Source organism: Ambystoma mexicanum, chromosome 4p, assembly GCF_040938575.1.
Source record: "Ambystoma mexicanum isolate Mex_15411 chromosome 4p, UKY_AmexF1_1, whole genome shotgun sequence".
In the NCBI taxonomy this organism is placed as follows: Eukaryota; Metazoa; Chordata; class Amphibia; order Caudata; family Ambystomatidae; genus Ambystoma; species Ambystoma mexicanum.
In genome coordinates this window covers 45903098-45928403 of record NC_090927.1, presented here as the reverse complement: position 1 = coordinate 45928403, position 25306 = coordinate 45903098, and the positions used below count along the sequence as shown (strand labels likewise).

At 47.3% G+C, this 25306-nt stretch overlaps 1 pseudogene; it reads left to right on the top strand.

Annotated features, from left to right (window-relative positions):
* Positions 1 to 25306, top strand: part of LOC138452966 (zinc finger protein 208-like) — a 300800-nt pseudogene that overhangs the window by 182539 nt on the left and 92955 nt on the right.

The following is a 25306-nucleotide window of genomic DNA, read 5'->3' as shown; positions in this document are numbered from 1 at the left end:
CGCCTATGTACAATACATAGCGTCAAACTCGCTACCACCGGCGCTGTCCCTGGAGAGAGTCGCTGCTGCATCAGCTGCTGACCCCACCATGGCACTCGCCATCAGCCTCACAATTGTCCAGCAAATGGAGGGATCACCATAGAGCAACGCTGGCACACCCAGGAGCGTGCAAACAAGAAATTGAAAGGTTGGCCAGGGTACACAGCGAACTGGCCGTCAAGGACAACGACATCCTCCTCAGAGGGTGCAAAATCGTCATCCCCGCCACGCTCAGAAATGAAGTAGTAAGCACGGCCCATGAGGGTCATAGAGGAGCAGAAAACACCAAAAGGCAGCTGAGGCGCCATGTCTGGTTCCCGTTCCTGGACGCGGCAGTAGAAGAATGGGTGAAGAACTGCCACGCCTGTCAGTGCACAGCCCCTGCGGAACATCCACCCCCGCTCCAACACACACAGATACCCGAACGACCATGGGAACGTGTAGCCATGTACTTCTATGGACCCACGGAAGAGGGTGACTACCTCCTGCTCATAATAGATGAACACTCACGCTTCCCAATCGTCAAAACGGTCACCACCACCGCATTCCCCCAAGTAGCAGCGGCAATAGAAGAAGTGCTCAGCGAGTGGGGGATCCCCAAGATAGTCAAATCCGACAATGGGCCCCCGTTCAGTGGACATGAATTTGGAACACTAGCAGAACACCTTGGGTTTGTACATACGAAGATAACTCCTCGCCACCCTCAAGCGAATGGGATGGCTGAACGATTCATGGCATCAATCAAAAAAACGAGACAAAGAGCCAGAGTAGAAGCGGTCGACCCACACCAAGCGCTGTGCCGACTCCTACGGGACTACAGAAACACTCCTCACGAAGCCACCAACAAGACACCTGTCGAGCTCATGTTTCGCTACAAAGTACGAACCCGCATACCGTACAACCCATCTGATGAGGAGCCGCTTGACATGGACGTGCTCCGAAGGGATGCAGAAGCAAAGGAGAGAGCGAGACGAGAAACAGACGCCCGCCGCCATGCAGTGATACCAGACTTCCACATTGGAGACGAAGTACTCGTAAAGCAACCAACGCCCAGAAAGACAGATCCGCGGTTCGCTCCAAGTCCCATGAGAGTAACCGCAGTGAAAGGCACGATGGTGACAGCCGAGGATCAAAGTAGAGCTGTCACCAGGAACTGTCAACAATTTAGACACTACTCCAGACGAGAAGGAACAGAGCCGCTACATCGATCGGCCTCTCCAGAGCCGCGAGAGTCGCGGGACGACTTGTGGGTCCCACCAAGAGGAGACCCAGGAGGGACAAGCAGAGAAGTGAGGACCACGGAACTGCAAGAGGCAGGTGACCAAGAGGAGAGGCCACGGAGAACTGTAAGAAAACCTATGAGACTTGTTGAAGAATGTTGATCTCGATGTTTGAATATATTGTTCGGGGGTGATGTTGTCAAGCACTCAGTGGTTAAGGAGTGCTGCCCCCACCGTTGTGGGGGCGGAGCTATGATACGGCGGGAGGAGGAAGAGAGAAGGGGATTATGGGTAAGGCGCGCTGAGCGCCAGTTAGAGTTTACGTTGGGAGCCATAAAGAAGCAGTTTATAAATCTCCGTGCGTGCGCGTCCTCCTTTACGAGGCCTCCACGAGGCTACACTCCCCCCTCCACCTTTGGCAAGATCAGTGTTCTATATGAAATCATGTGCCTGGCCCCGCCCAAAGAAATCTCAACATAGCCACCTTCACCTCGGCAACAAATGAAGTAGGTATTACTACAGGTAGCATCTGAAATAAAAACAAACATTTGGGAAGCACGATGATCTTTATACAGGTCAGGCGTGCCATCCAGGAGAGTCCTAAGCTCGACCATCTCTCCATATCTCTTTATATCATGGCCCATAGGGGGAGGACGTTTTTATGGAATAGGTCTTCAAAGTATTGCATCACCTGGACCCCAAGGTACCGGAAGGCGTCCTCCTGCACCCTAAATGGGGGCCCCACGATATATTCCCTTTCCCCCTCCGACGGCCTCTCCGCCACATATGTCACTGACTTTCTCAAATTGATTTTGAACCTCAATAACCTCCCATAACGCTCCAAACTTTCCAACACCAGTGGAACTGAGTGGGACTGTCTAGTAATACAGAGCAAGGTGTAATCCGCAAAAAGAGTCATCTTGCAGTTCACCTCCCGACCGTCAAACCTCTTATCTAATTTTTCCTAACCAACGCTGCCATGGTTCTGTCAACAATGCATAGATCAGTGGGGAAAGTGGATCCCCCTGGTGTGTACCCCGTTGCAACGGGAAGGCCTGTGACTCAGTCCCATTTACCACCACATTGGCCGACGGCTTCGAAAATAGGTTCGTCATCCATCCCCTCCATCTTGGGCCTACCCCTAAGGATGCAAAGACCTCCCCCATGAAAGGCCAGATGACTTGGTCGAATGCCTTCTCGGCGTCCAGGGTGAACAAACGTACCCCCTCCTCCTTCGCTATCGGCGAGTCAAGAATGTGAAGTGTCTTGCGCATGTTGTCCGCTCCTTGACTATGCAACACGAAACCTGCCTGGTGTCACACGCGGGTCGCGTCCGCTAAACAACTTCAGAATGCACCTGACAATGGGCTACAGCCCAGCTGTAAGTTTCGGTACAGCGACTCTTTCCTCTGGAGCCAGTGGAGGTTGCCATGGCGATTGTCAGCCACGGAATTCCTCTCGGATCATGTGAGGAGCCGACGTATGCTGCGAAGGCACGCTCATGCTCTGTCCCCACCCTCGCAGGGTGTTTAAATGACGCCCCTTCCTGGACTCCGGTGCTTCTGTTTAGAGTTATGGTTTTGTGCCCGTATCTCGGACAAGCTACTTTTCGTCATTTTTAAGAAGCTCTCCTGTGTTTGGATTATCTGGTTTTGATTCCTGCTTCGTTGGTGGACCCGTCCCTGCCTGTCGATTTGTTATGGTACTCTTTTCCTGGCTAACCGACCTCGGACTGCTTTGACCCGCCTTTGCTTCACGAATCCACTATGACGCCTCCCTGTGTAGGATTCCTATCCTAATCATGCCCGCTCTCTTCTGGGCTTTTGACTTCTGTCTCTTGCTCTTACCGGAAAACCTCTCGCAGCCTCTACGGTGACCTATCAACTTTTCCTGTTATCCCGATTTATCTGGCTATGGTAAGAGCAATGCTCTCTGTGGGGAATTAACTTGTATCACTGTTGATAACTTCTGTCATCCATATCAATCATCCATACCAGTGCTCCTGAACTACTAATTCCATTCTGCTTGAACCACCCTCTCATAAACATCAAACGTTTTGCTGTCAGTACCCCAGGACTCTTTCCTTGAATACTGCAACACCATAATCCTTGGATTCTGCTTGTGCATGTCGAACGCTCTGCAGTTGTGCACCATCTTGTAACCAGTGCGTCCCTCGTGCCGCCCCCGGGGTAGTTTCCCTCACTAACATTCCTGTTTGTTATTTTATCCTGCTGTTGTCTGTTTGTGTACAGTTGACTACTCATACTTCCGGTGCTAAGATCCAAACTTTGACCAAGGGGGCAAGAGGGTATAGTCCTTTCTTCCCTACTGGTAATAACGGTTAGTTGTTTCTTTAGTTCCAGGGTTCCTGTCTCTAACCTGATTCTATCAAGGTACTTATTCACCTCTAGTGTGGGATTTTCTCTGTTTATTTATTTTGAAGCCATTTACGCCTGTCTTTCCCTTTACAGCATTGGTAAGCGGTGCGTGTGTTCCCCGCTCTTTTGTGGGATCAACTCCTCTGTCTATTTACTTAAATAACAGAGGGGTGTATCGTAAAAAAGAGTTTCCTCAAGTTGAGGAGGCCTGTATTCTGGGAGAACGTTTGAATCAGACATGCTGTTGAAACTACTCTGTGATTCCTCACCAACCCCAGGACAACATTGCCCCTGGCAGTTTAGGTGCGGTGAGTAACAGAAACAGAAGCCGATAATGTCTACGGATCCTGCGGAGGCTCTGTCACAAGTCGTTCAAATGGTGTCGGATCTAAGGACCGATATGACAAACGCTCAAGAAGCACTATGACAGTGCATTGACACTATTCAGTCTCTAATCACCACCTCTGCCGCACACAGAGCAGATTCGGCCGGGGCTTCTGGCTCGGGTTTTCCTGCCCCCAGGCAGGACCCGGCTCTGGTGGTAGTATCCACCCAGTTTCCCCTAGACGCTCTAGAGCGGTTTATGGGTGACCCTAAAACCTACCGCACCTTTGTTAACCAATGTAGGCTGCATTTCCTGTGCTGTCCTACCTCTTTTCCCACATCAACTACTAAGACTGCGTTTGTATTATCCCATCTCAGCGGTGCCGCCGCAGCGTGGGCGAATACATTATTGGTAATAGTAACGTGCTGTATGATTGCGATGCTCTTTTGGCCATGATGAGCAAGGTATTCGATACCCGGTATACCACTCAGGCATCAGACCTGGAGCTCCTGAAACACAAACAAGGCAACACCTCCCCCCTCACTTAGTTGGATCGCTTCAATCAATTAGCCGCTGAAACAGATTGGCCCAAGGAAAAGAAGGCAGCAGCGTTTTATCAGGGTTTATCTGAAGAACTTAAAGATACCTCGTCTACGGTACCAATTGTCTCTACCGCTTTTCCAGAGTTACTGGATATCGTATTACAAATAGACACGCGCCGCTCTGAATGATGGGGAGAAAAGAAATCTGCATTCTTTCCGGTTGCTGTCGAGTTGACTGAGCCTTCTGCACCTGCAGCAGAACCTCAGCAGATAGGCGCTGTCAGGGGTCTTTTAACGCCGGCACAAAGGGAGTACCACAGGACACACATCCTCTGTATGTAATGTGGGGCTTCTGACCATCTGTTGCCCGACTGCCCTAAAAAACCCAAATGGAAGGCGGGAAACGCCAAATACCGACCATAGACAGAGTCCCTACATCAGGAAAGGTCTTTTTGGACTCCCCTCTGGATGGTCCTTCCTTGCTTTTCCATCTTCCGGTTACTTTCACCACAGAAACCGGGGTTTCAGTTAAGGCCACAGCAGTCTTGGACTCAGGTGCCACCGGCAATTATATTGACAATTATGCTTCCATGGTTGGGATATCTTCAATATCAAAGGAGCACCCGGAAACTGTCAATGCCGTGGACGGTTCTACCTTGGTGTCTGGTTTGGTTACTGTTAGGGAGAATTCTCTGTAAAGGCTAATTTCCCAAACCTAGTGAGTCCCCCAGCAGCTTTGCTGGATTTTTGGGGTTTATTTTTTTCTCCTGCTAAGAGTGAGACTCTTTTACTCCCACTCTTAGTCATGATTTGAGGTGTTCCTTTGACTTTGCAATGTGTTAAATGGGCTATAGGGTCTTTTACTCCATAGGGCATCATGTATTTTTGGTATGTGTGTTACACAGCACCCTCAGTGCAGTAACACAGGGGTGTCATAGTGACCCCCAAACATAGACTCCATACCCTGGGACTGACTACTGTCTCCCTGGGCATGTAAAGTCACCATTGACTTTACTAGTCTTAAATTGTGAACAGAACCAGTACGAACCATCATACTGTGGAAGTACTGGTTGGGGCAATTAGATTGCCCCTGGGTCTGTTTGTCGAGGGGGTACTGTCCGTCCCCCCTTGTCGAGTTTCTGGCTGGTGGCAGTGGATACTCAATGGGATTTCCCATTGATTTTAATGCACCACTTTTTGGTGCAATGTTAAAGATACCGCCGGTTTATTTATTTAATATTAATTCACCGGTCGGGATTTTTTGCCAGAACTCTGCGCCAAAATGGCGTCTGTGTTCGCTTCAGTAACCCTGAACCCGAGTCGAGCCTTTGTTCCACTTTTGGCGGGCTTTTGCACAGAAGCCCTCCAAAGTGGTGCCACTATGTCTGGGTCTACAGGATGTGTGGGAGAGGGGTTTAGGCACCCTGGACTGAGTTGCCTTGGCAACTCAAGTCGCACTCTTGTGTGATTGGCCCAGTGGTGAGCCCCCCGGCTCACCACTTAGCATGTTTGAGTGACAGCTAGGACTGATGAATGGGGGTTTGCTGCATAAATGCAGGGCTTTGGGGACTGGAACATCAGAAGTCGCCACAGGACCTAAGAATCCAAAGAGGGAGAAGCTGAGCCGACCTACCACGATGACACCACCGGTGGAGCCCTGGAGAACCGTCTCACCGCTTCCCAACGACAGAGGAGATCTCCAGTCCGGAGAGTCTTCTTCCTTTGACTGGTGGGGATAACCAGTCTACCTTCCTTTTTTCGCCTTCACGGATCTTCTCATGGCCGCCTTGCCTGTGCCAAGCACCCCGGCAACCAGAATACCACGGTTTACCACAACCGTGAATAAAAGGGTCGTACCTTTTAACCGGAAAACTCAGCGGCTGGTTTCTTCCCTGGCAGTGCAACGACCTTCAGCTTTCCTCCAAGACAAGATCTTCTCTTCCTCTGGACGACGCCGCGACTTGCACCCGCTGCCAGGAACAACTGCCCCCGCTGGAGGATCTTTTCCATTTAAGGTACTGTGCTCCGCCTGGCTTCCCTTGCAACAGATTGTCTGGGGTGTGTTAAATCCTCGGCCTTCTAATCTGGGCTAGCCTGGGGCACCTTAACTAACTTTTCTGAATTTAGCAAAACCTTTTTGAACTATTTCCAAAGACTTTGAAGACTTTTGTGCAACTGTGTGATTTTGGGCATCATCCGCCTGTTCCTCTCTAAGAGTGGGCCTGGCATCTGAACTTCCTTGCTCCCCAGTAGACTGTGCCTTCCAAAAACTTGCTGTGGTTCTTTAAAAAGTGTTTTGCATTGCTGCTCTCTTAATTCTGCCTTTTCCCTCCCTTTTTAAATAACTTGTTGGAGTGCCATCTAACGTTAAGCGCTCACCTCTGTCTGGAAATAAGTGGTGTTAACTAAGACTTGTCCAACAAGTAATCAGGGATGTACATATAGTAATAGTGACTGTGTTTTGAACTTACCTACCTTTTTGTGCTAGTGTAATTTACAAGTGTGTCTTTTAAATAAATAATTATATACTTTTACACAATGCTCTGGTCAGTGTTTGCTTGTGCTACTGTGTCTCTGTACCTATTGTGTATGCTCTATATACTGCCTAACTCTTCTTGAGGGAAGTCTGACTGCTCAGCCACAGCTACCAAGTGAGTCCGTGTGGTACAGACTGCTACCAAGTGGGTTTACTGCCAACCACCTGTAGTCCTAAATCTTTTGCAGTGGTCCCAGAGGCAATTTCACAGGTTTCTGCCTAACAGTTACTCATCAAATCGAACCACTGCTTATGTGTACCAATGAGGGTCATTCCGAGGACATCTGCTTTGATATTATCATGGCTCCTACTTACAAAGTGATACTAGGCATCCAGTGCTTGCAATTCTACAATCCGGTCATAGACTGGGCATGTAGGACTATTCAGTTCCCTTCTGCTACATGTAATGCACAGTGCATGACTACACATACCGTTACATCTCAGAGTCCCAGCTCAGTGCTAGCAACCATCTCTTTCCACATAGGGGCAGTTTCCAGCGCTTGTATGGTCCGTGTTCCCTCAGAATACACCAATTTTCTTGATGTCTTTGACAAGGGTGTGGCAGAGACACTGCCGCCTCATTGCATCTATGACTGTCCGATCGATCTAGTACCGGGTTCTAAAATTCCAGCTGGCAGAGTTTACTCTTTGGCCTTCAAGGAAGATGAGGTGCTGAAGGAATACCCTGTTAAGGCTTTAGCCATGGGTTTCATTCGTCCCTCTAAGTCTCTGACTGCATCGCGTCTCTTTTTTGTCCCAAAGAAAGAAGGTGACCTCAGCGCCATGTATCGATTATAGAGCAGTCAATGCCGTGACGGTAAAAAAACAATACCCCTTGCCTTTGATATCAGTTCTACTTGATCAACTGGGGTCATCACAAATATTTACCAAATTGTATCTGAGAGGGGCGTACAATTTGGTATGTATAAGAGACGGTGACGAATGGAAAACCGTGTTCAAAACCCGTTACGGCCTTTACGAATATCTGGTAATGCCCTCCGGGCTTTGCAACGCCCCGGCCACCTTTCAAGCCTTCATGAATGACCTGTTCTACGATATCCTAGATCAATTCGTGGTAGTCTATTTAGACGATATCCTGGTCTATTCCTGCTCCTTACAGGAGCACATTTGTCATGTTCGTACATTGTTGCAGCGACTATGAGATAAGTCTCTTCGCAAAAGCCTAAAAATGCGTTTTTCATGCTTCGGAAGTTGAGTTTCTCGGTTACGACCTCACAAAAAAACGGCGTCCGTAAAAGTGCAACCAAGGTGAAAGCGGTCTTGGAATGGCCTGCTCCAAACTCCATAAAATCCCTACAGTTTTTTTGGGGTTCGCCAATTTTTACAGGCAGTTCATTCCCAGGTTCTCTGCCATTTCATCTCCCTTAACGGCTCTGACCGGTTCTAAGAAGTCTTTCTTGTGGACTATGGAAGCACAGACAGCCTTCGAAACGTTGAAAACAGCCTTCACCACAGCACCAATTCTGAAACATCCTGATCCTGAGATGCCGTTCTTTGTGGAAGCTGATGCCTCTGGCTTTGCTATTGGGGCTGTCCTATCGCATGTATGCCCCAGTCTGGGGAAGACCATCCAGTAGCTTACTTCTCTCGGAAGCTTTCTCCGTACGAGAGGAACTACACAATAACCAAAAGGGAATTACTGGCCATCAAGGACGCTTTCGCTGAGTGGCAACACCACCTACTGGGGGCCCGCCACCCTGTTACTATATATTCTGACCATCGCAGCCTACTGGCCTTTCAGTCTATGAAATGTCTCACTGCTAGATTGGCCCGTTGGCATATTTTTTTTCCAGTACCGCTTTTCCATTACCTACCGTCCGGCTAAAGCCCAGGCCTCAGCTGATGCCCTTTCATGGCTACATTCCAGTATGGGTGATGCTCAACCTGAGCCTATTGTCTATTGTCCGCTAAGGTGATATGTGCCTGTGCTGTTCAACCACATATGAGAAAGCATATAGAACACTGGGTCTCTTCCCATCCGGGGCAGGTGGATGAATTGAACCTCAATGTGATTGGAAGCCTTCCTTATATCCAAGGGCGGGTGTTCATTCCACCTGGCCAACCACGTACGTTGGCCCTACAGTGGGCTCATGACTTAGTGGCGGCTCATCCAGGACTCAAATAAGCAGAAGGTAGTTAGCATTTATCAACAGTCACAATAATTATGCATTAAATCAAAACTGTTACTTTATACAAAAAAATATAATTTATTCAGAACTATTCATCGTTTAAAAAATGAGAAACATCAGTAGCTATCTGGTGTCACTCTACATGATAAATAGTCAAATACTATCTAAAAAACAGGCAATTTGATCGTGAAAAACACCTGGTCAGGATGGATCCACCTGGGGAGGCACAGCTCCAGGCACGATGCAAGGATTCTGGAGAAGATGTTTGCATCAGCATTGAGGGAGATGGGCCTGTACGAGGCATAGCTGGCTTGATCCTTCCCCAACTTCGGGATGACTGCTATTAGAGCCTGGAGAAACAATGGCGGCATTGTATCAACCCCTATTATAGAGTTAAACAGCTTTGCCAGAGGCACCGCCAGTTGGTTTTGGTATTGTTTATAGAAGTCAGCGGTGAAACAGTCAGGCTTTGCCTGTCTTTAATCATTCGATGGCCCCCAGTACCTCCTCCCGGGTTATCTCACCATCTATGGTCTCTTTCTCTGCCTTTGTGAGGCTGGGGAGGATCCTTTCAGCCAAGTACTGACGCACTTCCCCCACAGACCCCTCCACGGGCTTGGCAAATAGCTTCCTGTGGAAACTTGTGAAACAGGTTGCGATGTGCCCAGCCCCCTTCACCACGCGTCCCTCAGCATCTCGCACTCCCTCTATCCTCCTTTCCAACCTACTACGCCTGGGGACCAATTCCGTTGGTGACGGTGCGCGGTACAAATACCTTTAACATTTAACATTTAACAAAATCACCATATTCGCCAGGAGGGTCCCCACTGTGTCTCCTTTTTTCATAATATCTCTGACGGGTGTATCTCATCTTCTTTATGACCTCCCCTATCAAGACCGTGTGGGGTTTCTGTCTCCTTTCTCTCATTTCACCAAGGAGCTTTTCCCTGTCGGTGTCCAGCTGGGTCAATTGGGACCTTAGCACATTCAGTTCTTCTTGGAGCCCACTTTCAAATAGCCCCCTTTCCCTCTTCCTATGAGACCCCTCAGCAATGACCAATCCCCTAAGAGTGGCCTTAGCTGCCTCCCAGGCAATTGCCATGCCCGTCTTGCCGTTGTCATTAGTTTTATAGTAGGCCTGTTTATCCACTCCCAGAAAGTCCATAAACGCCCGGTTCCTGGACAAGGTGTCATTGCACCTCCACCTGAAGCATCACGGAGGCTCCGGGAGCCGCCAGTTAGCCACCACCAGCTCATTGTCTGACCACGTGATTGCCTCAACCCTAGATGCCCCTACTTCACCTTCCCATTTTTTCGGGACCAGAAGCAGATCAATCCTCGTGTGGGTCTGATGTAGAGGGGAAAAACGTGTAGCCTCCAGGGCCCGACCGCTGCTTCTGCCAGACGTCCACTCCAAAATGATCCCGTAAGAGATCCCGAAAGGCCAAGTTATCCTTCGTCGCCACTTTAGTACCTGTCCCCTTCACTGACCACCAGTCTAACATGGGATCAACTACTAGATTGAAATCCCTCCCTAGGAGTTTTGCGCCTTGCGCCCAACCATCCATCATCTTAAAAACCTGACGCAGGAACAGCCCCTCTTGCCCCGTGTTGGGTGCCTAGAGAGTAGCTAGTATGATCTGCGTCCCCTTATTTATACCTTGTTATACCGAAGAATCTTCCCCCAAACCCCCTCTTATCCTGGGTTCCCGTCAATCGGAAGGACTTGCCAAGCAGAATACCCACCCCTTCCTTCTTGGAGTCTTTATGGGAAGCCCAGAAGCTCCTGCCTATCTCCTTGGCCTTTATTGGCGATTCTGCCCCCTGCCTGTAGTGGGTCTCCTGCAAAAAGAGGATCACGTGTTTCTGCTTCTCTTCAATCCCTTCATGTTCAGTGTACCTACTGCCACCTCAACCATACCCCGTCCTCACCCTTCGTTGGTTGCTCCTTTTTTTCCTTATGGTGTACCTAACCTCTGTTGCGTGTATGCTTTGCTGCCTAAGGTACCTTACCCTGCCCTCCCCACCCTCTCTCCCTACCCCAAACCCCCTCCCCATCCTCCCTGCCCCTCCCCACCCCAATCTGAGGTGTTCCATCTCGTGCCCCTGTCATGTTGGGCACGTCTGTCGAACCGCCAGGAATGCGGTCCCTACCTTGGATACCATATTAGGCAACCCTTCTGTCCCCTTCTATCCTGTGTCAACCCAGGGGGCTGGGGGGAGACCGCCCCCATCTCTAAGTGAAACATTCAAACAACTCCCCAACTCCTGGATCCCTCCCCACTCTCTGTAAGCCTCTTTCTTACACTCACCCCCTTCCTCAAACTCATTATCAAGGTTTAAAACAAAAGACCACCCCCTCTGAACTTACAACTCTGGAGAAGCCCCCTTAAAGGGCCCCAGGGTATCTCCCCAGTAGTTAGGGAGGCCAACATAGGAAATTCAGCCCCCTTTCTCAGGTAGCTTCGTTTCGAGATGGAGGGGTGTTGAGCTTTTGGAACTTCCAAACTCCTTTAGCCTTGCCTTTTCCTTGCGCCGATTCTGGGCCCTGAGTGGTCTGGTCCATAGCCTCTGAGCTGCGAAGTGGAACCCTCTTGACGGTCCACCAGATCCTCCGTGACTCACTGTATCTCCTCCTCTGCCACCAGATGATGCCACTCTCCCTCCCATCCGAACACAAGAGCAAAGGCATAGCCCCAGCGGTACCTCACCCCCTTCTCCTGAAGCCACATTGTGAGGGCCCCACACTTCTTTTGCCTCAGTAACGTGTGCACTGATGAGTCTTGGAAAATAGCCACCCTGCAGTCACTGTAGATCACCTCCTTCATGCCCTTTACCTTTTCAAAGATCCTCGCCTTATCCCGTAGTACTGCATGTGCGTCAGAACTAAGCGCGGGCCACGAGAGCCTCCTCCGGCTCTGTGCACCCTGTCTATGATGACTCTTTGTCCTTCCCTGGAATTGAGGACCATCCCTATTATTCCTTGTGTCTTTTGTTCAAGGCCCGTTGGAGTCTCGCCATTCACCTCTTGCAGCACGAAAATCCGGAGGTTATTGCGCTTCTCCCAGTTCTCAATGTCGTCAAAGTTAAGGCACAACTCCTCCTCCTGCCTCTCCATTTCCATGAAGTGTGCCTTCATTTTTGTCTCCAATAGTCCACTGGAGGCCTGATCGCTTGCACCCTGTCCATTCTATCCTCCAGGATGACCACCTTGGCCGATAGGTCCGCCAGTTTTGCCCCCATGTTTGTCCTCATCCTCCAAGATGGTTTGTATAGCAATCTTAATTGAGTCAAGTTCCTCTGCCATCATTCCTGTGCCTTGGTAATGGAAGCGTGCTACGGTACCCCGCCAGCTCATAGATGTCCTTAAAAGCTACCTCCGGTGCCCCAGGGGGGATGTCAGGGGGCCACAGTCTCTACTCAGGCTTTGGCTAACATCACACACGAAAGTCTCTTCAGGAGGAACTAGAATGGTCTAATATACTCGGGGTCAGTAGTTGGTCTACCAGCCCCTCTGGTCTGAGGCGCCGGAGTCCCGACCAGAATCTTCAAGTGGGCTGACTCCTGTCTCCTTTGGTCCAAGGTCCTTGTCCCACAGAAGGTGCCCCTCTGTACCTCCTCTGTACTCCTGGGTTGGGCCTCTATTTGCACTTGTGCAGACTGCCAGTGGGGTATAGTTCAGCACACGGGGGGTCACCCTAGAGGCCCGGCCTGCATCTCCACCACTGCAAGGGCCCTTCTATTGCTCGTTTCTTCCCCCAGCAAGTGGGGCTTTCAAGGGTGGGGGACCACCCAACTTTCACCGGGATTCTACGTTCCTCCTCTTCCCCACGCTGCCGTCTCCTCGCTCTGGAGGCACTGTGAGCGTAGCTCCCGGATATTCAGCAACTCCTGGTGGCTGCCCTGCACCTCCATGGCAGCTTTCACTCTGGCTGGGGCTGCCTCCCACACCTCCCGCTCGCTCGCGGGGTCAGGAACAGCAAAGTCTCAACGGGCCAACACTCCAAGCCCCGCAGGGAGCTATCTCCTCCCAGGATCCGCTGCTCACCGTCCACACTGGCACCAGTGCGGGCTCCAGCTGTCCCACAGCTGTGATCCCACACAGCAAGGCAAGCTGGATATTCGGGGACCACATACAACCCGCCCGGCATGTCCTACTGGCGGGCAGGCGCCTCCTCCTCCTCACCTCGGCTAGTGTGGACCGGCACTCGCCGACAGTGTGGATTCGAGAGATCTCCCGAGGCCCACTGTGTGCCACACAGTCTGTGCCCAAAAATGCTGATACCGAACTCAGCTGCCCCTCGGCTGTGGCACCACAGAGCCTGGCCTCTCAGAGGGGGTGGGGCACATGCACCCCACCAGCCTCACCTTCCAGGCTGGCTGGTGACTTCTTTTGCTGCCTCTCTGCAGGTGCGGGCCGGCGCCCGTCGTTGACGAGGGTCCGGACCCACACCCAGTCGCCCCAATCCGGCCAGCTTCCTCTGGGCAGCCTCTACACAGGTTCACAGGGCCAATGAGCCCGCTGCCACTGGAGTCAGCCCCAGCCAATGGGGTCATTGCTGAAGCGCCTTAAGCCTGGGGGGCTCCGATGAGTCTCTGCAACTTCCCACGTTTAGGGGGTCAGTCTCACGGGGAGGCAGGTACTGCTAATCTCCATGTCTCCTCAAATATGCCTTCGCCTTCGCCCCCCCTGGTGGCCTTCCCCATTAAGACTTTTGACATTAAAAACTGTTTTGCTTATTGCAATAACGTCAGCCCGCAGGGTAAGTGAGTTGCAGTCCCTGTCCTTTAAGCCTCCTCATACTGTTTTCCATGAAGACAAAGTTATTCTCAAGATTAAACTTTCTTTCTTACCGAAGGTAGTCTCCGACTTCCACCGTCCAATCGAGGGAAGGAGGAGGAAAGATTAAAAAGGGCTCTCAGTTTTTACATAGCCAGAATGGCCCAATTTTACCAAAATTGCCAATTATTCATTGGCTATACTGGCCCCAAATTGGGTCTAGCTGTTACTAAACAAACCATATCCAGATGGATTATCCTGGCTATTTGTGAATGTTACAGATTAGCAAGAAAGGACCCGCCGGCAGGTCTAAGGGCACATTCCACAAGAGGCATGGCAACCTCTGCTGCTCTTCAAAGAGGTGTCCCAATCAAAGACATTTGTTCAGCAGCCAGTTGGTTGTCTATTCATACTTTTGTGAGACATTACTGCTTGGACTCATCTTCCAGTCAGGGAGGGCAATTTGCAAAAGCAGTACTTCATTCGATCCATGATTCGAACAAAATATTACATTACATTTGTACTCCCACCACCAGATTATTACTGCTTTGGGAGTCTATCATAAGATGAGGAATACGTGGGAGGACACAATCCATTTGACGAAGAAGTTACTTACCCCTGGTAACGTTCTTTCGATTGGATGTTCCTCCCACATATGCCTCATCGCCCCTCCCATCCTACCCCACAGTACAATTAATGTGTTCCTACACTTTACGCTTTCTGTGAGCCTATGGTACGCCTGGTAATTCCTCTTCAGGAGGTGGGGGAAAAACAGAACTGAAGCCAACGGGCGCTGCGTGCGCTACTTATATTGATGATGATGCCAACAGTCTAACAGAGGCCCTCGTGGGGCATTGACTCAATGAGACGGCACACAGCGCCCCCTGTCGACATACATTTCCGAAGCAGCTGAAGCTGGAGAGATAATTATCATAAGATGAGGAACATCCAATCGAAAGAACGTTACCAGGAGTAAGTAACTTGTTTGTCTAGATTCATCCTCCGGTCAGGAAGGAGGATTTGGAAAGGCAGTCTTGCATTTGGTCCATAACGATTTTTAAGTGCACATCTTAAATACGTACTCCCTCCTCCAGAAAAAACACTGCTTTGGGAGTCTATCTAAAGATGAGAAATATGTGGGAGAGCACAATCTTTATTTATTTATTTTATTTATTTCTAAAGTCCTAGAACATGGCCCTCAGGCACAGAAGCGCTGAAACAAGGACAAACTCACATGAAACAAAAAAGACTAGCAACAAGCAGAAAATCAACAGGAAAAGGAAAATAATCTACAGTCTGTGCTTAGAACATAGGTGTTTAAGTGCTACAAGAAGTGCAACAAACAAAAAACAGAAACATTAAAAAAATAACATCAGAAAAACTAACCAATTCAATCAGTTACAATTCTTAAACTCGTAGTGGATGTAACCTTTCTCAATTTGTGGCAACGGCTGAGAAACAGGGAGATTACTACAGCCACAACCAATGACAATACAGTCTAGATAATTCATCGAGGACCACTCCTTAATTTGTATCCTGCGCAAAAGTCTAAAATCCTGAGTTCTAATATAACGCTCTCTGGCTTTAGACCGTAACCAATCAAGGATTTTGTTCTGAAGAGCATTTCTCGGCTCAGGCCTTTCAGATTTTTTTAACATTCACAATTACATTTCTTTGGTCCTTGACCAATCCTTTTAAGTGTGGATCTATGATCTCTGGCATTGAGTTCTTTCTAATGCGCAAGTCTCTCCTCAATAACGGGCACCTTGAATTTTTCATGGAGCATCTAGAAATCCGCAGTTTTGAACTATATCATTTTTCATTACAAGTTGGGGAGTATAACCATGTGAGATGGCCAAGTCACGGACTGAGCCCTGCAGTTTGATGTTTCCCAAAGGAGATACATTATGTGCCACAACTAAACTAGAGGCTGGCCTCAAGTCAGTTTGGCAACGTGCCTCCATCTTCCTAGCAACTTCCTGCATTGTACAATGATCTGTTTGACACTCTCGATCAATGCTGACTAGCTGGGCAATTATTTTATCAAAGGAATCAATCCATGCATTAAAGTCTGCAACGTCCTCGCATTTGACTAAGTCATGGATAATTTTCTCCTTAAGAATCTGCCAACTACTAGTTACATAAATAATCCATTTGAAGAACAAGTTACTCACCCCTGGTAACGTTTGTTCGATTGGATGTTCCTCACATGTATTCCTCATCTCCCCTCCCAACCTACCCCACAGCAGAATGTCCATGCATTACACTTTACGCTCTTCCAAGGTCTTATACTGCATTGGACACACTAATGCCAGTAATTATGCAAAGTAAAAGAAGGTGTAAAAACAGAACTGAAGCTAATGGGCGCTGTGCATGCTATATGTACCAGTGATGACGACGTCCTCGAGACGGAGGCCCTCGAGGGACATTGAATTGACTGCATCGATGCACAGCGCTCTCCATCGTAGTCATTTTGCCGAAGCAGCTATAGCTGGATGGGAAGATACCTAAAGATGTGGGATACTTGATAGGAACATCCAATTGAAAGACCCTTACTGTGGAATTGGATAAAATGAGGAGCCTGGATTGTTATCATTAGAAGAATCATAATCCATTGTACATGCAGAAGTGGCATCATGTTTAGTTATCCATTATTGCATCCAGTTCTGATTAGTACATTGCTGAAGTAGACACTATCCACATTATTAGACTGCCACCTTTGTATGCATTTGCAATTTGCAATAGAATGACACTTGCACTTGAAGTGCCATGATTGTGTTTTAGAGACACGGTATATTTGACATGTAGAGAATGATATGCTATGTATTTATGTTTGCATTAGAAATAGTGCTTAGGCTGAGAGAAACGTATTGTTTGCAGGAGAGCAGAACGAATTAGGCCTGGAATGACACACACAGGCATATTTGAAATGCACGTAGAGCCATTTAGAATGACACACATGTATGCTTTGTAGAGACACATTTAGAGATATGTTTGAATGAACATGTATGTATGTATGTATGTTGAGTCACTTAGAATGAGTTTGCATTATAGTGCTTGGATTTGCGGTAAACGCTAGGAAGCATTTAGCATGAGGCCTGAGCCATCTGCTGAGGGAGAAAGACAGAAGTTGTTTTGCACTGGGCTCAGCGCGAAAATGTTATGGTTAACACAATGTAGAAGGAATTTGTAAACATTTGCTTGGCAGACACAGATAACGCACCCTTGTCCGAGAAGGGAGCCTAATTAGCTTGGCTGGTGTGCTTCGCAGAGACAACGCGAGGGTGGGACTGCTCCATGAGCATTTTGTAATGCAGAGAGAGCCTACAGCGAAGTGAATGCAGAAATAGGGAATAGATGGTATTTTTCACCGCACACAGAATGGCCATGAAAGAAGATACCAGTCCAAATGTCACGCTGACAGCACACGAAGTGACAGGACATGCCGTGCAAGGAACAGGCAAACACAGACTGGCAGGCATTTTGCTATATGCTGACACAGAAGGAGACATTCTTAGCTTAGGGAATGTATGAAACCATGGAGAGATATGTGCGTCATTGGAGACTATAACCAGAAGGGCTGGAGAGAAAGGAATGAGCTAGTTCGAGGGAGTTCGGGAGAGTTGCAGAGAGTTGACTGGAGATGGTGCAAGACGAGATGAGAGAGAGAGAGAGGTGTCTTGGTGCAGCAGAACCTGATGGGGCTCTCATGAGATTGAGAGCTTGGGAGTTCGAGTGACCGGATCTTGAGAGGCAGACACTGACTGACCTGGCAAAGACAGAGCTGGAAACACATGCAGAATGGGAAGTATGGTTTTGGCCTAGGCTGACTGATTGATTACAACAGACACACACACACACACAAAGAGCTTAGGGTGAAGGGGAAACTAGAGTGAGAGTGTGAAGATGGTGTGGATTGGGGTGGATTTGCCCATGGAGGAGATGGATGCTGACGCTTGCATTAGACTGCATTAGGCAGCACAGGCTTGCATTAGAAACCTGAAAGGCTAATAGTCATTACATAGTAGCTTTGCACCAGAAGTATAAAAGGTGCAAATTAGACATAGCATTAGAACTACCTGCATTGTTATGCATTATGCTTAGCTGTGTGATCATAAATAAATGTATCCCATTGTTATAAATTGAATCGATTCTTTGTGTTTTCTTTGTGTGGTGTTTTATGTTATTTGTTATCGTGTCCACGGTAGTAAGATAGGAGTAACACAGTGCACATAGGGCCTGAGATACGAATGCAGCAAGGGGGGGTATAGTGATCCATAACCCCCTAGGAGGTTGTCAAAGATTGTCTGAGACCTGAGCGTGTTTGCCCGGGGGGGGCAACACGATGGTTAGGGGTTTTGTTTTTTCAGACTAACATACCAGGGTTAAGTAATGTTGTGATGTATGCGCTTTGGAGAAGGGATGGCATATGTGGATGGAATGTGGAGTGTCCAGCACCTGAGTAGAATGCTATGCTTTGTCTAGGATCAGTTGGCTGAAGGACTTGCTGGACACAGGTTGGGGGGGGGGTCTTTGTTGTTTATGTAACTTATCAATAAATAATTTACTGCCAATCAAGCAACGTGTGGAGGCCATCTTTACATTGGCGATGAGGATTAAAGGCCCTGCAGACCCCCAACACCCTGAACAGATGGTGTAGCACTGGAAACCTGGAACAGGAAAGCTATCTGAGTGACAAGGATATACCATCCCAACAAAGATACAAAGAAGATCCTACAAGCTCATTTTGTGTTAATCCAGCAACCAAGGAACAAAAGGACTTCACTAATCTGACTTCTAAGCCAATTGCGGTAAGCGATTTATCCCAGCGATGGTGAGGGATATGAACAAAGGAGGAGAGTAACTGTGGCTGTCAGTATCAGTGTTAACTTGTACCCGCGTTGAAAGAAATTGACATTATTAGTGTTTGCTTGCCTGCACATCAGAACAGAGCGATCGTGTTTTTATAGCAAGTTGGCAACCTTCAGCCTTGTTGTATTCGTTGTGAAGCCAACTTGACTTTCAAATTATACGCGCGCTCTGGTGCAAGCCATATTCCAACGCATCAGCACTATCAGCAGGGGAGAGGGAGCATGCTGACGTTCCAAGAATCACTCGGTCTGTACGTAATACGGAAAGGAGAGGCTGCATTGTAGTGTCGTTGCGTAAGACACTGCTGCCATAGTAACGCCCCTTGTGCCTTTGCAGTGTTAAGCTGGTACGCTGCGGTGATCGCGAGCAGGAAAGGAGGGCAAGGCTTTCCATAGCGGCCAACGCTGAAAGTGATCAGCTGATTTCCCGTGTGCCTCCGCAGGGCGGAATCGCAGACAGGAAAGGAGGGCGCAGCTTCCCATAGCGACACGCCAATGTCAACACATACGTTGACCAACTGGTTTTAATGAATTATGTGCTTGTCTTGGTGAAGTTTGCGCGGAAGCAATTCTATGTGCAGTAAAAGTACCGTGTGTGCCCAGGACCCCAGGAGAAGGGCGAGCGCGTTCAGCTGATCATTTTGTGTTAAACACCCAGTAGAGGAAACTGATGGATCCAGAAGGTGAGAAGGAAATTAGTGACTTGTGGCCAAAGGGCGCTTGTATAGCGTTAATTCCACACAAAGCATTCCAGGCACTCAAGGAGGTCATTTATGTGAAGCCCGCGGAGTAAAGGGTGCAGATTTTCTTCTGGCTGTTTGGCTGTTTGCTGAGCGCGGTACACGGACGGAGGGAGAAGTTACGGATTGGACGAGAACGGGTGCAATAAAGCACCACACTCGTGAAGAAGCTATAAGGTACTGGTGATTTGACTATTGTTGTCTAGGGGCCGGCCCACACAAAGCTCTGCGAGGTGATACTGTGAACTTAAAGCTGCCTAATCTGCCACTCAGTATTTGCTAGGTTCTTCTCAGGGACTGTGGGTGTCGAACCTTTGACCTGAGGGCTGGACTTAGCATACTGTGTTTTCTCCTCCCGGACTAATTCCTTGGGGACTGTGGGCCGTAGAGCCTTTGACCCAAGAGAGGGGTGTTGGGCCTGTTATACGAAGAAGTGAGAGATAAGTGGAAATGTATAACTTACGGAGCTCAGACAACCCTGAGGAAATTGTTGCTAAGAAATCTGCAAAGGGGACCATGGGTAAAGTCCAAGATGAAGGGACACGAGGTACTCAAGGTAAATCTTTCTTAAAACGCTATAAGGCTGGTGGTGGGGTTTTCCGTCATCCCCCCAGCGTTTTCCTTTTGGACAATCAACTACCCTCAACTTCGGTTTTTTTTTAATTCATCTGTTGGCCTTCGGATTCCGCCAAGGTCAGGAACAGGGGATATCAACGCTGGTGATTCAGATAATACGGGACTCTATCACTGCTAACCTAGGCTATACCCTGAGGACTACAACAATGAAAAATGCAATTTCCAATCACTTTACTCAAGTTGCAAAGTTAACAACTACGTGCCCAACAGGGCCATCGTTGCAAGACCAATGCAATGTAACCGCTCAAGAACAGATAACCGGTCTGTTTTAGGCGATGAAGAACTCTTGAAGTTGGAAAGACAAATACCGGGGAATGTATCGTATGATTTAAATAAAATACCGGAAATACAACACAGTGACTTGAGCAATGAGGCCTCATTCTCTTCCCCGAGGAGGCTAGTTGAAGGTGACGCAAATAACCACCCGCGAGGGTTGGGGGAGACCAACTCCACCCTAATTCCCCAAACAATTACCGCACTAAATTTTGTGTTAAGTTCACTTGTGAATGTGTTTGAAGCTATCAAGCTAGAGGTCCAACAACACACGGGCATACTATTGGAAATGTCAAAGGAATTGGAACTAAATGATATCATGATGACTGCAATGAAACAGAGGTCAATGAAGGAATGGGACAGCTTCAAAGACAATTCCAGGAAACATCAAAAGATCAATCATTGAAATTTGACCAACTATCGATCCAGTGTGTTAGTATGTTAAAAAAGGATATAGACAAACTGGTGGAAAACTCTAAACCTCCTCAGAAGGTAATGGAGAAGACGTCTAGTTCAGAGCAACCCACTATAATACCGAAGATAACGTTATTTGACTCTCCCTTGTCAGCATCAGTGATGGAGGAATTCTTGCGTATGGCACAGGCCATTGATTTAGATGTAACATCTAAAGATATTATATTGGAGCCTCCAGCTAATGCATCTACCAATGCTGAAGATCGGGAAAAAGGGAAAAAAAAAGAAATTGTCCGGGAAAGCAAGAAAGAAAAAGCAAAAAATGACTTTGGAGGAGGTGGCAAAAGTACAAGGGGAGGCAAAAGGGAAACGTAAAGCAAAGAAGAAACATCTGACGACAGAAACAAATCGCTTTGTGAAGAGTCTCAAGGCGAAAGCAGGACAGGCATTAAGAGAAGAAAAAGAGTCTGTATCAGGGAGTGGAAAGGGAAAAAACCAGAAAAAAACAGATCAAAGAAAAAGAAAAGAAAAATCAAAGGAGATGCCCGAGGATGATTTAAAGAAAATAACTGTGGGCATTCAAACAGATGTAATCGAACCACCAAAAAGAATTGCGCCAATTTTTCTTATTCCAAGGAAAAAAGCAAAGGTGGTGAACCCGACAATTAAGATTGCCCCAATCTTCTTGTTAAAAAAGCAGTCTCAAGACGTGGGACTCAGAGACAGGGGCTCAGCCATGTCCGGTAAAAGCGGGCCATCAGCGTCAGGAGTCGAGGAAAGCTCTCAGATGTTGCCTGTAAAAATCCTACAATCAGGCTGTAAGAAAGACTCAGTCAAAACCACAGGTCTGTTGGGTGAGGTTCTTGACTTAAATAAAAATACTCTGATACAGTCCCAGACAGAGGTTAAGCTAGATCCGGGCAATAAAAGTCAAAAGAACTTCCAACGAAATAAAGATTTAAGAGTTTATGTGTCAAGATTGTCAGCAAGGCGGGAAGTTGGAGAACCACTGAATCGATCGAAGATCTTACAAGAAATGAAATCAATCCCGGGCTTAAAATATTTTTACTCAGAGGATATTGAAGTGATACAATTCCCTTTTTTTCCAGATACAAATACTGTGGAACTTTTACTAAAATCAACTCTGGGTCTAGATCTGGTTCTGGGGGAAACTGAAGCCTGGGAAGAAAGGGGCTTTAAGTTATCTACAACATGCCCATTGCAAACAAATACACAATCTCTGGCCTCAGGAAATCAACATCATAATTTGCCCCAAACCGAGACACATAGTGTGGGCCCTGTCTCAACGCCCGCCTGGGAGATGGTGCCAGAAATAGTCACACAAGTACTCCTTAGGATGGATATACAACAGCAGAACCTCTAGTAAAAAATCAACTCACCATATTGTCATGGAATTCAAGGGGCTATAACTCCTTCTGCTTAGAGCCAAGAAAATCTTACATCTTTGGAACATTTGATTTGATCCTATTTTAACATCCCTGATTGGACAAATGAATTCACCATGTTCCAGCAACTGGCAGTGGGGTCGGAAGGAGGTAGACCCTCGGGGGGACTGTTGACTGTGTGTAAAAATAGTCCCCTGTATGATTCCAGACTACTATCGAATGAGGTTCAAGGTATCCTGATAGTGAGATTGGAGTTTAAAGCATCTAACATTGGTCATAGTTGGATCTTGGTCAATCTGTATTGGAATTCTTGGGGGGAGGAGGGAACTTTTGGGGTTTCTATCAAAATTGTCAGATTTGTTGGTGGATTTACTTTCCCTCTCTCCTACGGACAAAGTGTTAATAGCAGGAGATTTAAATTACCAATGTGTGATGTCCAAAGATCAAGTAACAGGGATACGCCAGATAACACAAAATGGTCTAAAATGGACACATTTCATGAAGGGATGGGATTTGTGGATGCTGAATGGAAATATCTGGGGAGATATCCTGAGTAATCCAACATGGCATAGGGGAGTGTCATCATCCACGATTGACTATTTTTTTGCCTCTGGGGAAATCGTGAAAAACTATAGGATGTTGACTATAGAAGAAGGGAATGAGGATGACCATGCAATGCTTAAATTAGTAATTAATGTCAATCTGGCCTCATCTGTTTCCTCGTATACATGTAAACTCTTGGTGAATATGGCGGGTAACCGCATTAAAAAATGTCTTTGGGGAGGGGAAAGCTGGACTATGAAATTGCAAAATTGGGTGGCTAACGTCCATGAAGATCAAATATATGAATCTTGGTATCCATCCAATTTTCATCTGCTATTGTTGGATTTGGATCCTCAAAAACAGAATACCCAAATATGTAAATTGTCGCATAGGCATTCTTACAACCAACAGGTCATGGAACAGAAGAGGAAGTTTAGATTGCAGAAAGCAGATTTAAGAAGAGCTAATTTGGATAGTGATTCATATAAGACAGGGCTTGCCCTCATTAATAACAGTCAAAGAAATTGGAAGAGATCGATTAAGTCATCTTTGTATCAACATGATGGGGAACGTATGTTAAACTCTCTAGGCCAGAGAAATTCGAGAAATTTCTGGGCAATTTTGGGAGGCAAACAATAACCGCAAATGGACAATCGAGATGTCCTTATCCAAGAACAGACTTGGGTGGATCATTTCTCCCAGGTTTATGGTCCAGTGGGTCCATCGGCTCTGGAAGACTGGGATACCTCTCAATGGTCCCTCACGTATACTGAGGCGGACATTGAGTCATTAATCAAACGGTCATCTAGCTCCAGAGCGGTGGGCCCGATTGGCCTGAGTAATTGGACCCTAAAAATAAATCCAACAATATGGGCCTATACACTTAAGTTATTGTTTGATCAAATAATCAAATTAAAATGTTTCCCAGAATCTTGGAAAAACTTGATTACTATACCAATCTTCAAGAAAGGAGATCCTAGCAGTGAACTACAGACCTATTTCATTATTGGATGCTGACAGTAAAATCTTTGTTGGCCTGATCTTAAGAGAGTTGGAAGACTGGGCGAGTTCAATGAATATAATCCCGAAACAACAAACGGGTTTCAGAAAGGGACTATCTACATCCCTAAATGGTCTGGTCTTGAGCTGCTTGACGGGAGATCAGGTAAAGAAAAATGGTTGCCCCCTTTTTGGGGCCTGGATTGATCTCACGCATGCGTTTGATATGGTCAAGAGGGGTCTTCTATGGAAAAAACTATATACATGGGAAGTGCCTTCAAATCTACTCTCAATCCTGATTGAATTACACCAAAATACCAAGATGAGAGTTTGACTCTCTAAAGCAGGCTTTTTACCAGAGCCAATAGAGGTGAGCAGAGGGGTACGTCAGGGTTGCCTGATGGCACCGCTTCTGTTCATACTCTTCATGGCCGACCTGGGAATAGACTTGAAGGACACTGGTCTAGTTTCACCGCGCCTCGGCCCAACTAAAATCAACTGGTTGGCTTACGCCGATGACGTGGTGATTCTGGATCATTCCCAGGTGGGCCTGCAGAGAGAGACTGATGAGTGCTTTGGAAAAGTATGCCCATAAAAACAATTTGAAGATTAATCCAGATAAATCGAGAATTCTTATTTTCAAAGATCCCAAAAAAATAGTGAGGAACTGTTCATGGGAAATGGACCATCGAAGTATAGAAATTGTGTCCGAGCTCACTTATTTACGATCGATTATTGAATCATATCCAACAAAAATCCACCTATCAGAATGGGGTATGAGGGACCATAACGCCCGGTACGGCCCTCGCTGCAGGTCTATAAAGCTATTAGAACACCCTAAATGCCCGATTTGGAACTTGGCACAGTGAATTTGCTAAAGAGCAGGATTCACTGCACCAAATCAGGACGTCCAGGCTCCACCAGTATTTTCAAGTGGGCCTGGGCGTCCTCGTAGTGCACGACAGTGCAACTTCAGGATTGCACATGTTTTTGTCATAACGGGCGCAATCCTGAAATCTCCGCAGCATTTTTGTAAAATAACACCATATTGGTTATTTTGCAAAAATGCTGCTGAGAACACAGTTGTATATAAACACTTTCATACACACCAAAGTAAGCAGCTGTACGTTGCACAATACAACATTGAAGCTGCTTGCTTTGGTGTATGTGAAAGTGTTCATATACACCCGTGTGGTGTATATGAACACCTTATCACCAGATACAGCTTGACCAGTCATCGAAAGAGCTCACAGCAATAAAGGTGTCTATCAATTTTGTAGGATGCCTTTTGGCTCAGTGTCCCCATCTTCTGTCTTTCAAAAAGTGATGGACAAATTATTTGGCGGCATGGAAGGGATACAGTGTTGTCAAGATGACATCTTGGTGTATGGAGAAGCATGAAGAGAATGTGAGGAAGGTAGTGAGAGTTTTCGGTGGAAGTGTGGGGGTCACCC